Source organism: Volvox carteri (genome assembly GCF_000143455.1).
Source record: "Volvox carteri f. nagariensis unplaced genomic scaffold VOLCAscaffold_49, whole genome shotgun sequence".
Lineage (NCBI taxonomy): Eukaryota > Viridiplantae > Chlorophyta > Chlorophyceae > Chlamydomonadales > Volvocaceae > Volvox > Volvox carteri.
Window position 1 is genome coordinate 158,904 of NW_003307592.1, and position 14,896 is coordinate 173,799.

Below are 14,896 nucleotides of genomic sequence, written 5' to 3' on the forward strand. Positions count from 1 at the left end.
TGGATGGATGCATCGACGTTTTCCAACAACGCATCAACCGTTGACGCGTTGATCGTCCTCAATGTTCGCCTCCCAGTTGCCCGTCATCCACATGATTGTGAATGTCTCCCCCCCACTTTTACCTTCCCGACTCTTCCAATGCGCTTGCCTACCTGCCGGCAGCAAGTGCAACCAGCGACCTGAGTGATGGCGAAATAGCTGGGGTCGTGGTCGGGAGTGTCGGTGGAGCGCTGCTGCTTGCTTTTCTGATATTCTCCATTTGCTGTATCCGCGCATGGCGACGGCGACAAACCGGAGATCTCACTTGGTAAGCGGCGGCGGCAGTGAAGGTAGTTGCTTTACGACAAAGACCAACCGTAACAGTAACAGTCACCATGAGGGGTCTAACCTCCGTACGTGTACATGCGCCCGTTTTCCAGTGTGGCGTTATGCCGGGGCTCCTTTTATTTCAGGAGCTGGAGGGTTGCGACGCAGTGCACGATATTCAGAGAAGGGAAAACGGTTTTTGAGATTTGGGCCGGATGGGGAACGCAAGGGCTCATGGGATATTACTAGGCACAACTAGCAACCGCTGCGGGTACCAGGATGTCATCAACCGTCTTTTTGTATATATAATATCAACCAACCATTACCATTTTTGCATCAGGATGAAGACCACGGACTTGGAAGTAGCGGAACAGGCCTTTGTCCACACCCTGCATCAACCGCTGTCGGGGCCCTGTGCTGAGGACCTGGCGGCGAGCGAGCGGCGCACTTTTGCTGCTGCCGCCGGCGACCCCGCTGCCGCCAACATCAACGGTCACAACCATAACAGCACCGAACAGCAACAGCCACAAGAATACCGGCAGGAGGAGCAGCAGCAGCAGCCAACCAACCGAACGGATGCCTCGACAGCGACGGCTCAGAGCATCGCAACGGCCGACGGCGGCATGGATTTCGGATCCACGTTCCCCAACTTCTCGCCCTCTCCGTTGCGCTCGCCGGGTATGGGCGACGGTGGCGGTGGGGGGGTTGAAGGTGACTGGCGGGGAGCTGGTCGCAAGGCCAGCTTTTTCCGAAACCGCAGCTGGGGCTACGGCGCCAGTGGCACTGGCGGTGGCGTGGCCCATTGGTTTAATGGTGGTGTGAAAAAAGTCGGCAGGATCATGTCGGCGCGTCAGACTGGCAGCAGCCCCAAGGACAAGCACCTCGAGGTGGGTGGCGACTTTGGGGATTGCGATTTAACACCGTCTTGCCGCTCAAAACTCCCTAACTGTAGGCCCTGGAAGCTCCCCTTACTTCGAAAACGAACCCTAAACTTTGTAAAAAAATTTTCCTGTTTTCCAAGTTTTTACCTGTTGTTACTGATGCCTTTGCAGGTCTCATGGTCGGCCCGTGTGGAACCATCGGCGGAGTTGGAGCTCGCAGAGCCCTTCCAGCCAGCCGCCACAAACCTGGGACCGCCCCTCTCTAAATCCTCCATGTTGCTCCGCTGGCTCAACGGCGCGGATGAAGGTCTCCACCCGGAGGCAGCGGCCGCGGCGGCACAGTTGGCGGCGGCGGCAGTGGCGGTCGGTGACAGGCCGTCGGGCCGCGACAAGGAGGCCGCGGGCCGCGGTGGCGCCGCTGGTATTGATACCCCCACGGTTAGTGGCGGCGGCCGTGTTGGCGGCGGCGGCGGCGGCGGTCTGGGCAGCGCGCCGTTGGACCGACTGCCGTTGCTGTCGTTGGCGGCCCAGCAGAGCGGCATTGTGTGGAGTAAGATGCCGCCATCGGTGGCGTCGTCGCCGGCGGTCTCGCAGGTGGAGAGCTGCTCCATGCACATGCTTCGGGTGGGTTTTATGGGTTTTGCCTGCGGTTTTAGGGTTTTAGATTTCCTTCAATGATGGTGGGTGTCTGGAAGGGGTTCTTTAGAGCACGTCTGAGTTAAAACAGGGGGCCGAGTGACCGAGGTATCATATAAGCGGCTGGGTGCTGTTTATACTGTGTAAAAGTGAAGAGGTGGGGGGTTTTCATCGGGGTCCTTGTTCACAGAGCTGTACGGAAACCGCTGCTGGTGCCCTGACCGCTGCTGATTCTGGTGCCGCCGCTGCTGCTGCTACTATAGGGCACCATGAAGCGCTCTGATGAGCCAGATGTCGCGACCGGGAGGTCTGGGGGCCGAGCCATCTCCTCTTCCGGGAACCCCAACGCCACCTCGACCCTCGCAACATGGCACGAAGGAGATGACCGCTACCCCTCCAGCTTGGGCCGGGTATCTTTGGATGCGTTTTTGGTTTCGGAGGGTTGCGGTGGCGCTGCGGCGCCGCCGCGCCGGTCCACCGCCGGCGGCGATGGAGCCGCCTCTGCCAGCCGCCCCGGCATCGTCTTCGACTATGTCGTACGGCCCAGCCGCAGTACGAACAGCAGTCGTACGAACACTGGCGGTGGTGCGCCTAGTGGGGCTGGCGATGTCTTGCCGACATCCAATGATGATGACGGCCGGGACGGCACGACGACGAGGGTGGCCCTGTCGGCACAGCCGTTGAAGCTTGGTTCCGGAGCTGACGGTGCCGTCACGCAGACAGGTACCCTGTCGAATGGCCACACGCTGCTGCATGAGGTGAGCTATGGGGCGCTAGCGGAAGCGTGCCTCGGATCCCTGCCCTTGAAAGCAGGAGGAAACCAGAACCCAGGGGATTGGAACCCAGGGGTAAAATCGGAAGCGCGGGAAGGGGGGGGAGTAAAGGGAGGGAAGGGAAGGGAAGGGCAGATGCCGCTTTAAGCTGTGACCCTGTACATGTCTGTTTAGGCAGGTACTCGAACGATTGTTACAACTTCGCGAGCTCGTCTCTTCCCACGCATTGGCTGGGAGTCCCCCACATTTCCCAAGCCCCTACTCCATACACACACATGGCTCCCGCAGGCGCATCACCGCAACCCGCCATCTAGAGCTGCAATCCACGACTCGGTTGCCACCGCCGCAGCAGCAGCGGTGTCCCCGCGTCCATCCAATGGTCGTCTCTGGCTGCACCAAACACCACCAACGAAGCTCGCAGCCCTCCAGGAAACCGACGCCGAAGTAGAGGAGGAAGAGGAGCAGGAGGAGGGGGGGGATGGCGAGGGGGAGGACGGGGCGCAGAAGCCGCTGCCGCGGCAGACACAGCCTTCTCAGTCTTCGCGGTCTTCCTTCCCCTCCAAGCAGCTTCTGCCGATGGCGCCGCTGCTGCTGCAGTCGTCGCCGAGATCGGCCGCGGCAGCGGCGGGGGCGGCATGGTCCGCACAGGCATCGCCGAAGGCAGCAGCAGCGGCGGGGGCGGCACAATCCTCTCCTCGGGCGGTGCTGCCGGAGGGCTCTCCGACCCCTCCATCCTCATCGCCGCACGCGACCAGACGTGGCTGGATGCACTTTGGTGATGGAGATAGCGCTCAGGTGGTGCCGCCTGGCGGGGGGTTTGGGCTGGGACAGGGCGCCGTAGTCGGCGTCGTGGGCCGCCCGCAGCGCGAGCCGCCGCTACCCGTCTCCTTCGCCGCCGCCGCAAATGACACAGCGGCCCTCGCGGCCGCAAAGGAGGCAACGTCGTACGCTGCTCCGCAGCCCGCCGGCGCAGCCGCTGCACCTGGGCCGCCCGCGAGCAAATCACCCGCTGGCGCCCGTATCGGCGTTGGTGTCGACGTGGGCGTGTTGTCAATGCCGGGGCGGCGGCCGATAGATTTGACGGTGACGATGGCGGAGCTGGCGCCCGCCGGCGGCGCGCAGTGTGTGTCTCCGCGGGGCTCCGCCAGCCAGGTGCAGCGACGTACGGGCGCGCCGCCGCCGCCGCCGCCGCTGCCTCTTCACGAAACCCAATCCAGCAAAAGCCTGCGGTCGCAGACGTCGTTGATTTCTCCGTCGTTGAGTATGCATTATCCTGAGTCCCCAGGCGTTGCGGTCCCGGAGTCGCCGGCGCCGACAATACCGATGCCAGCAGCAGCGGCGGCGGCGACGGCGGTGGCGCAATAATACGGCAGGAGTGAGAACGACTGGGCGCGGCGTCACCTGCGGCCGCCGCGGGTGACGCAGGTGACGCCGTCGGTGGTGGTGGTTGGTAGTTCATGGCGCAGTCAGTGCGGCGGGAATGCAGTGTACGGGTGTACGGCACAGTGGGGGGGAGAACGGGGAAACCGATGATTCGCAAACTGGCAGTTTGTATGTCTGTAAGCAACAACGTGCAGTGGTGCATTGAGCACCCAGAACGTTAAGAGTTTGTGAAACGAGTCCCCCCCTCACCACTAGGTACCCGCTGCGCTCTGTGCGGTTTGAACATGTGCGGGTGACTTTGATGTGTTTTTATCTACTCAGAGCCGTGAGGAGGGAATGGCGGTGATGGCACACGAGATGCAAGTGTTACCTCGTTACTTTATGTTATGTTTTGCTAATGCATTGTCGGTCCTGGTGTCGTGGGGATGAGTACGGTGAGGGGAACGTTGGTGGGGGGGAGACGCGGCAGAGGCAACGGGGGATGGTGGGAGGATAATGGTGGCGGGCGGTACTGCGGCGGTGGTGGCGGTATCATTTCTATCGTGGGTCCTTCCTACCGCTTTGTTCTTCGGCTACGTCACATACGTGTTTTGAATTTACCGGTATGTATTGCGATCCAGTCTTGGAAGAGGAGGGAGGACGGGTACTAGTTTGTAGCCTGGGGCGTCGTGTGAAGGAGGCGTTGTGGCGGTGGGAAGCGGGCTACGAGGAAAGGGGGATCCCCGGGTGAAAGGAGCGGGTATGGTGCGTGTGTGTGTATGTGTGTGTGGCCGTTTCACCTAGGACAGCCAGAGCATGCATTTGCATGCATACAAAAAGACAGCACGCTGAGCAGCAGGACGCGCGTCGCGTGCATTGCGAGTTCACCGAGCTGCTGAGGTGAAGACGTGTTCTGTCTTTCATTCCGTCTTGTATTACGTCTGTTTGTCTGTCTGTCTGTCTGTCTGTGTGTGTGTGTCTCCTTTCAGTTCAGCGGGGCGGGGTCCCTCAAGGAGAAATCAAAACCGCCACATCATTTCGAAAGTCGCAGGTGAGCCAGAGCAGCACCGAAAGGTGGTTATTATGGTTGATGTACGACGACGCGAGTTGGGAAGGCTGGCAAGCAGCTGCACATCACTTTTAAAACTATTTGGCGGGAAAAAACATCCCAACATCCCCATGAATGCATGTATGCACGTATGTATTTTGGGTTATGTATGCATGCGCGTAATGGTGCGTATGGAAGGAAGGAGCAGCGGGGCAGCAAAATCAAGGCGAGGCGAGGGGCTTTGCGCTGTAGTAAGGAGGAAGGGGCTGGGTCTTGAAGGGGTGCGGTGTTCCTGGCATGGCAACGGTGTGAAAATGCGTTGTGGGTTTCTTTAAAGCTTTTGGAATTTTGGTTTGGAGGATTGAGAAATATCACCAGTCCACCGATAGGGGTATTGGGCCGGGGGAGCCGGAAGATCAAAACCCTCCTGGTCAGGGTCAATGTCCGGGTCGTCATCGCGAAGGCTGGGAATTCGGAAAGGTCGCGGCGGCATGGCACAATGCATCTGACGTGGGGTGGAGATGGTCCCGGTCCTTGTTCTGGTCTTAAGCATCGATGCGGGGCTGTGGTAGCACGGAATGGATGGGCGGATGGATGGATGAATGGATGGGTGGGTGGGTGCTTTTCCCCCCCGATTTTCTTCTTCTTCAGGTGCTTTGCTGGGAATGGGCTCCCCCGTCTTGCCCTTCCCCCTCCTCCAAATCGTGACCGTGGATGGATGGATTGGTGGCGGGGGAACGAGGGGGTTGGGAGGGGGAAAATGGTTTGGGCAGCTGCGCCATGTCCCTAACTGCGCTTGTGTCTGCAAGGGGCGTACGAATGGATGTGGGTAGCAAAACACGTGTGTGTGTTTTGTGAAGACTCCCCCCACATTTGTGTGTCCCTTTCAGCCCGCATTGCGACAGAAAAAAGGTCAGGTGAGTGGGGGGAAAGGGGTGTTGTGGGGCATCTTTTGGGGCTCCATGGTGGTTTCGGAGTTATGATGTGCACAAACTGGAACAATGGCGCGCATCGATTAGTACTGGGACTTGTATTTAAGTCACCGATGTGCGGCTGGTGAGGTCGGTGACGCGTAGGACTTTACCTGGACAATGTGTGGGGTCATCCGGCGGGGGCCGGTGCATTGACGTGTCGTACTGGTGTACGGCGGAAAAGTAGATATGTGGTTATGTCTCGACTCTCTTTTTGCTGTGTTCCTTGCCTTGTCACAGGCCCTTCACGTTGCGAAATGAGGCGTGTGGTGGTGTGGTATCTATACCATACGCCTTGCATGGCATCAGTGTTAGTCCGGTCTTAGTCGTAGCCGAGGTCGCGGAGGTGTTGTGCGTGACGGTACGTGCCACTTTCCGGCCTGTGTCTATTACAGCGACAGGCGATGTGCCGTTTGGCTCGGTTTCGTTGCCTTACGGTATAGAAACATGGTAGCCCGCTGTAGAATAGGAACAACATACCTCTTGCGGTGTTCGGCAGCTTCGGGACGCGCGGAAAAGCCTGTGAAAGTTTTTTTTACTTCGCATCTTGGTTACCGTCCAAATGATCTCATTTGTCCTGCTTGTCTGTTTTGCTTTATTTAAGTTTTGCACCTTAAGTTTTAAGATCTTTTTAAAAGTGTCGCATCTTAAGTTTTAACATTTTAAGTTATCTGCATTATTGTTGCCCAAAGAACTATCCAAAAATGGCTTGTTTGTCGCCGCTATCCTATTTTTCACTTTGTATAGCTCTTTTTATGAACTCTTTAGGCTTATGATCTGGGCGTTTGTGTGAACTGCAGCATGTGCGAGCTGCTTGAGTACTTGGCTTCTGCGGGTATGGGACGTGGCAAATGCGACATGTTTGGCAACCTGCTTTTGTGGCTCTGCGATTCTGGGGTCATGTTCTGCCAGGCGCACGTTCCGGCGTGGGAGGACCACGCTTGACGGCCCTCGACCACTGCATGCACTAAAGCTTACCTGTCGCTTTGAGGTTTGAACGATAGTAGGCAGCATGATATTCCCTTCCATGATAAGGCCGTGGTTCGGTTTTGTCGCTTGACCGTTTGCTCGAATCATAATGAGCGAATAAGCGTTTTGCGCTTATGTACGTATGTATGTGTGCGTTATGGCAAAAGCGCGCTGGCCCGGGCAACCGCCGGGTAGCCGTCATGACTACTAAACCTTGCATGCATACATCATCACGTGGAATGCAGCGAGGAGGAGTGCCAGAGCGTGGGAATCGGCTGCATGCATCATTCGACTCGGATATGACAGGATGCGTTACGGCAGGAGCTTGAAGGGGGTGATGTCGACAGAATGATATACCGATCGACTGTCGCTTAAAGCTTTCTTGGGGGGTTAAGCAAGACACGACGGAGGCCCCGCCCGCAAGAGGTGGTTTGCTGAGGAGAAAGACGAGGACGGGGAAGAAGAAGGATGGTGTCTTCCGGCTCGAGATACCTCATTTAGCTACCTGAGTGAGGAATTGGTTCCCTTCCGCCGGAAAATAATTTCCTTCTCATTACCCTTATGCGCTTTAGAGGCCCTTCGTGTCAGTGGTGGTGGGGAAATAGTGATAGGTGATGGTGGTGATGTTGTTAAAAACGTGGTGGCACATCTCACGGGCTACCGAAACCAGGGGGAGAGAAACACAAAAGTATTTACTTGAGGGGTAATTGTGTTGATCTTTAGGGCTCCTTCGGATGGGGGTGCTCCCGTAACACACACAAGCGATTTTCAATTTTTTGTCTGCCACGAAGCTTCTGGTTTCGGGTGACAATCTTTTGTTCTCGGGTTGTTCTTGGCTTTTGCTGCAGCTGCTTAAATTTCTAACGCGACACAAGCGTTGCCAGTTTTTTTCGGCGGTTTGTGATTTCTTCGTATTGTGGCGTTTTGCTGAAGGAATTAACGTGACCTTGGGACAGGTTCTGCGAGCTGCTGGGCGGTTAAACGGCCCGTTTTACACAGTAGCTTTAGTTGTGTGTAAAACGCCGTGCGTTTCTCGATATCCAAGCCATGGAGGACGCTGCATGGGACTGCGAGACAGGAGGTCATGAGCAGGCGCATGAGCCAGCATAAGCTGGCGGAGATATTAGCGGGTTTTGAAAAATGCATGCCTGATGCTGCGATAGGTAGTGCTGGAGTGTAAACCTGGTGTAAAGGAAAGCACGTTTGAGATCGGAAGCGAGGTTCCCGAAGCGGGCTATCCCGATGTAGTTCCGGATCGTTTCGGGAGATAGTGCCTGGTTTAGCAATTGCCACACATGCCCCTGTTGTAGGCTAGCTACGGCTGCTTTTGAATCAATCCTGTCCTACCTGTAACTTGAGTCAAGGAAGTTTGTGAGTGTAATCTCAACTCTCGACCATACGTGGTGTACGGAATATACGGAACATACGTACGGAGGCACGACAATGAACGTCGTCGGTTACGAGCCCGGCATGGCGAGATCAGCACTACGGGTGTTTTCTTGAGACTCGGAATTTATGCCTTCTCCTTGTTCGTTGTCCAACTTTCACAAAGGCGCTAAGTCCCTGACTTGTTGCAGCTCATCGCTGAAGGCTTCAGAGCAAGAATAGTCAACAAGGAATGACTATTCTCCTTTTTCCTTTTTCGACAAGTTTTTCTTGAGGAAGCTGTAGTCCACGAGCAGTACCGATGGCGTTGACGCTTGAGGAAACCCGCGCCTTCAGCGGAAAACTTGGAGAGTATAAGGAAGCACGGTAGGATCAGCAAAGATGTAGCTTTTCGCATCACCACGCAGCTAATGCAAACTGAGTTTGACAAATGCCCGCTGCTTCGCAGGCGGAGAATTCTGGAGAAGTGGAACTCTAGATGCAACGTTCTCCTGAATTTGGAAGCATTAAAAGGTAGGTGCATGGTTTCCCAGGGTGGTTTTACGAGTTGGTTCCCATTTGCCTGCATTTTCACTACCACAGTTGGCCTCTCGCGCAGCTTCCGGAATCCCCCATGTCCCCACACGGCTGCCGCTGCTCCGGTCCCCACAGATGGCTGGCCGGAGGAGCTATCGGATATGCTGCAGCCAGCATTTGCTTTCCTTCAGGAGCACGGCAGCATCAATTTTGGCGTGAATTTACGACCGCCAGGTACATGTAGTTGGTTTGCTGATGTTGCATGTCGGGGGTGGCAGGAGATGATTGGAGGGGTGAGGGGAAGCAGGGCTGGAAGGAGGACACCTCCCCACCACCACACATGTCGGTAGTTTCATGGCGCTGAGCATTCGGAGTTAGGTTTTAGGGCAGTTGTGTCCTGTTTATTTGGTCTCCCAGAAGCGAGAGTGCTTTGGACATCGTGGGTTCTTTCCTACATGTTGTTTCATTGCACATGGCGACGCGATTCCACCCATTTTTTCTTGTCTTGGGGACGTGTTGCCCGGGGGGCCTTGTTTGGGGTCCTGTTGTGGACCGTGGGCCCCGGTGGTGAGGCACACACGCACAGCCCATGCCGCAAGCAGTGGACGGCGAATGGGACCTAGCTCACGGCCTCAGCAACAGCTGCCGCCCGTCGCTGAACGGTCTGACGAGCAGAGGGCGGAGGCGGGGGGGTTTTACATGCGGAGTGGAGGGGGGGACGGTAAGCGAGGTTGGAGCAGGTGTTGGTGTTGGTAGGCGATGTGTGTTTTTGACACGCAGATGCCCACGGCATGCAACATACATCCCCCCGCCATACCCAGGCACGCGCTGTGTGCCGCCAGGTGTTCGCGTGCGCTTGGTCAGCCCTCACGCGGCCTAGCCACAAGTGACTCCTCCCCCTCACTCTCTCCCCCCTCCCCACACACATCTTTGGACGTCAGTAAAGTCGTTGTTGTCCCTCCTGGACTCTGTTCTCTATCCGCGTCACCACTACCACCACACACACGCACACGCACACGCATTCGGCTACGAAAACCCGCTGCCCCCACAAACCCGCGGCTTCCTACAAACTTACACGGACGCGTCTTCCTGTCCCCCGCATGGCCGCTCTCCGTCATGCCGTGGCGCATTTGCCGTGACGTTGAACACCAAAACGTTTTCTGCCAGCAGCGGCTGGTGATGGGGATGGGACCACGAACGCAGGCGAAGCAGCAGGGGGCAGCAGCGCCGTGGACGGGGAGGACACAGCAGCAGTGGCGGCAGCAGCAGCAGCCGAGCCCGAGAAGGAAAAGAAGAAGAGGGAAAAGAAGCCCGGCAAGGCGGATATTGTGGCGCGTCTGTACGACATTCTTCGTACAGCGGATTTCTTGGTAGGCTTCGCAGTCTTGGGGAGTGGGGGGAGCGGTGGATTTTGTTGTTGGTGGCGGCGGGGTAATGGTGTCTAGGGCCGAGGTGTGGTGGGCGAGGAAGGGCTCAGGAGGAAGGCAACGTTTTAGGAATGGGCAGTGGCTTTGCAAAACACTTTTGGTGCTGATGAGCAGAAATGCTATCTGGATATGTACGTCACGTATGTCTGTAGTTTTCAATATCTTTCCCTTCGGTCGGTTGGTTGGTGGTTGGTGGTGGTTGGTGGTTTCCGGTGCAGGTGATGACGGAGAAGAAGATCCGCGCGAAGTTAAAAGCGGACCTTTGCTGTGACGTTGCACCGTACAAGGCGCTCATACGTAAGCACGTCCTGTATGTCATAGAGCACCAAGACGAGCGTGAAACCCTGGCGCCGCTGCCGCCTAGCGACGACGACGACGATGACAATTCTGATGGCGATGATAAGGATGACGCCGCCGCTCAGAAGGAGCGTCATGACGATCAGGGCAAGTCCGCCGCCGCTGCTGCTGGTGAAGGCGCCGGGACGGACGGCAAGCAGCAGCAGCAGCGACCTGAAGAGGAGGGGGCCAGGGAGGCGCCTCGTGTGGTGGTTGTGGGCGCCGGGCTGGCGGGCTTGGTTGCCGCGACGGTGTTGCAGGTGATGGGGTGGTGGTGGTGGTGGTGGTAGTGGTAGTGGTGGGCTGCGGATGGGGTGAGTGACGGGGACTCACAGGTTGGGATGGGGGTCTGACAAGAGGGAGGCGGGTGTGGCTGCGGGTCATTGGGGTAGCAACCAGGGGCCGTCGGGGAACGTAGTCTGGGGCGTTGCAATAGAAACGGCAGATGTGAACAGAAATGAACAGAACAATATAAAAGAAGAAGAAGGAGAAGAACAGGACTAGGGCGGAGGTGGAAAGGGCGGTGGAGTGACGTGTTGTTGGCGGCTTTGGAGGTCGGCTGGGGATTCTCTTCCGTTCCTGATATGTATGATGATTCCCCCATATGACGCCCTCTCCCTCCTCCCCTTCCTCCCCCCCCCACACACACAACACGCACACACCCACACCCACAGCGTAACGGCTGCAAGGTAACGGTCCTGGAGGCGGACCAGCAGCCAGGAGGACGTCTGGCCCAGCTGCTCCGTCTAACCTCCTACACGTCCTGTGGTGGTGGTGGTGGTGGTGGTGGTGGAACTGCTGCCGCGGCGGCGGGGGGTGGAGAGGAGCACGGCACTGCAGCAGCAGCAGCGGCCGCGGTGGGAGTAGCTGCAGCCTTTGGACCCGTCTCGTTGCGCCTGCCTCTGCTGCAGCCTCCGGGAGCTGCTGCGGCGACGGCGGCGGCGGCGGAGGCGGAGGAGGAGGGGGTGGAGACGGCGGGGGAGGGGGAGGGGGAGGAGCGTTGGCCCGCCGGTGCCGTGGCCCTTCGGACTCTGTGCAGGCAGCTGGGCATTGCGCCTTTGTCGTTGGGGACGACTGTCGGCGGCGGCAGCGGCGGTGGTGGTGGTGGCGGCGGCGGCGTGGTGGTGTTGCAACGGCCGCGTTTGTACGGCAGGAGCAGCAGTCCTGCGGTGATCAGCAACGGAGGCGGGGTTGCAACGGAGGCGGTGGCGGTGGCGAGGGTGTCGCTGGTTGAGCGGGACGTGCATGACGAGGCGGAGGGGTGAGAGGCGGAGAGGAGTTTCTGATGGCGGTGGGGGATGACGGGAGGGGAAGGTGCTATTCCCCAATCCCCCAATAGCTGCCTCCGCCTAGTCTCTCTCTCTCTCTCTCTCTCTCTCTCTGCTGCTCGCATATTGCGCCCTTACTTTTCTTGCGTCATTTCCTCCCCTAAGATTGTCACCTTCCCTGCCTCCACCTCTACTCCTATCAATTCCTTTCTTTTCTACAAAAGGTGACATCCCTGCTCACAATTCTTCCCACCCGCTCACTACTAACACCATCGCCACCGCCACAAACATTAACACTAACACAACTACCATTACCACCCTTACCATGACCACCACAACAGTAACCACCCTAACCACAACCACCACAACGATAACCACCATGATCCCACGGTGATGTTCCTTTTTCCCTCTCCCCCTTAAGTGCCGTCTGTCGGGGCCCGTATTCGACCATCACTCATACCCTCAGTGCTTTTTGTGCCTCCGTTCATCTCATCATCAGGGCTGCCCTCGTGCAGGCTGCTCGGAGAGTTACTCACGGCCGTACGGCGGCGCTTGGACGAGCGGCATGGAAGAACATACAACGATCACGACGGCGGCAGCGGCACGCGGGTGGCAAACTCCGCCTCGGCGTCCTTGTCGTCAACCTCGCTAAAGGAGGAGCTGGAGGCGGAGCTACGGCGGCGGCTTCTAGCCGGGCCCGATGGCGACGGCGGCGCTGCAACAACAACAACAGCTGCCGTACAAGGAACTTGTGCCAACGGGTCTCGCGTGAAGCGCCGGGCCTTGGAAGCTGCGGCGGCGGAGGTACGCAAGCTGTATGGGTGCGTGTGTGTGTGCGTATGTATGTCTGTATGTGCGTTATAACAGGGCAGGCACTGCCATAACCGCAAAAGTACTGACGGGCTCTAGTTGATTTCCGCTTCCTTTGCCGCCGCCGACGCTCTGTCTGCTGCTGTTTGCAATACGTGTACACAAACGTTTCAGGGTGCTGCCGCCGCCGCCGTCACCGCCGACGCTGCGGCGGCAGGTGACCCCTCCGACCGTCCCCCCAAGCGCATCCGGGGTGATGACGCAGCGGCGGCGGAGGGCGAGTTGGGGACGAAGATAACGGCGGGGGACGAGGATGAGGAGGGGCCGAACGCCAAGGCGGTGAAGACGCCCCTGGCCAACGGCGAGGCGGACGGCGCCGACAGGACTCTGGCCGTGGAGGCTGCGGCGGGCGCCGCTGGTGCCGCTAATGCTGATGGTGATATTGACGGGGAGCAAAAGCCATCGGATGCGAAACCGTCACCGCGGCCACCGGTGGCGGCAACGGCGGACACAGCAGGAGATGCCTCATCAACACCCCCGCCGCCGCCGCCGCCGCCGCCGCGACCTTCCGAGCGACACATCCGGCAGGTATGGCGGGGTTGTGGCGTCAGTTGCCGCGCGTACCGCATCATGATGATGGTGTAATCTGTGGTGCCCTTGTGGTTTGAACTGTCGGGGTGGCTGTTGGGGCGGTACCTCGGGTCGGCAAGGTGTGTGGGGGGGTCAGAGAGCCGCTGGCGAGGGGGGTCGGGGTGGGTGGGAAAACACACCACTCCCTTGCCTTGCCCTGCCCTGCCCTGCCTTGACCTAGGCCAGTTGGGCTCACAGCTGCCGAGTATACCCCCCCTCACAACCCTTCACCTCGGGGCCCCTCGCATTGCCGGATGTGCTGGATTGCCTGGATAACCCTGGGTTTATCCCTTGCTAGCAACCCACCCTTTTATCCTTTGTTCCCTTGACTGTACATTTTGGATACACATTTTTTTCCTCCTCTCTTCTCCTCTCTCCTTTCCACGAGATGTTCATTGTCTCTTTTCATACGCAACCCCCCTTTTGCTGTCCCCTTCTTTTCTTGACTCCACGACCTGACCTGATCTGCACAGCTACCTATACATCCATCCGCCTGCACGCCTCCCCGTTTTCCCCCTTGGCTTCCCAGGAGGTCCTGGATGTGCTCCGGAACCAGCTCCTGCCCCTCCTGGAGCTCCACCTGGGTGCGCCCCTGTCCGCAGTACCCCCCAGCCAGCTGCGTCTCCTCACATCCCTGGGGGGCCTTATGGTCGTTCCGCTGGGTGGCAGTAGCAGCAGCAGTAGCCCGCGATTGCCGGAGGCGCCTGCAGAGGCAGCGACCGCGGCGGCAGCCCTTGTACGAGAACCAGGCGCCTCCGAGCCTGCGGTACAGCGCCAGGTGAAGGGTTGCCAGCAGCTGGTTCCGGGGCTGTTGCCAGTGGCGGGAGTACGGCGGCTGGTGGAGGCGCTGGCGGCGGAGCTAGATGTACGGACGGGGGTGGTGGTGACGGGCGTGACGGTGATGGCGGCGGGGGGGGTCAAGGTGTCGACTAAGTCAGGTAAGGCGGAGGTGGCGGGAGGCTTTGCTAACGTACATACATACATACATGCATGCATGCATACATACATATATACATACTACGTACATGCATACATACATGCATATTGCGTTCGCTGCCTGGCACCGACCTGGCCTTTGACCCTCACACCTGGACCGGTCGTCCATGCATCTATTTGTCAAGTTGTGCTCACCCATCGATCCCACCCCCTTCACACCGCCCATTCGCAGCCGGCGTCATCAAGGCCGCCGCCGCGGTGCTTGCATTGCCGCATGCCGTACTGGAATCCGGCAGCATCGCCATGGATCCACCGCCGCCGCCGTACCGTACGGCTGCATCTGCACGTGTCGCCGGTGGCGCCGCCGTGACGTTGTCCTTGCGCCTGCCGTCAGGGGCCGCCCAACTGTCGGGCTTGTACGGCGGCGGCGGAGGCGACGCCGTTGCGGCAGCAGGAGAGCTACAGCCGATCTTTGTTAGCGGAGCAACAGCAGCTACAGCTGCGGCGACGGATGCAGTCAAGGACCGCCAGGATGGTGTTGCCGGACTGAGCTTTCTGTTCTGTCCTATGGAGGTGGAGGAGGAGGTGGCGGGGAGGAGCGCGACTAAGGCGGCTGAGGGCAGTGGTGAAGGTGGCGGAGG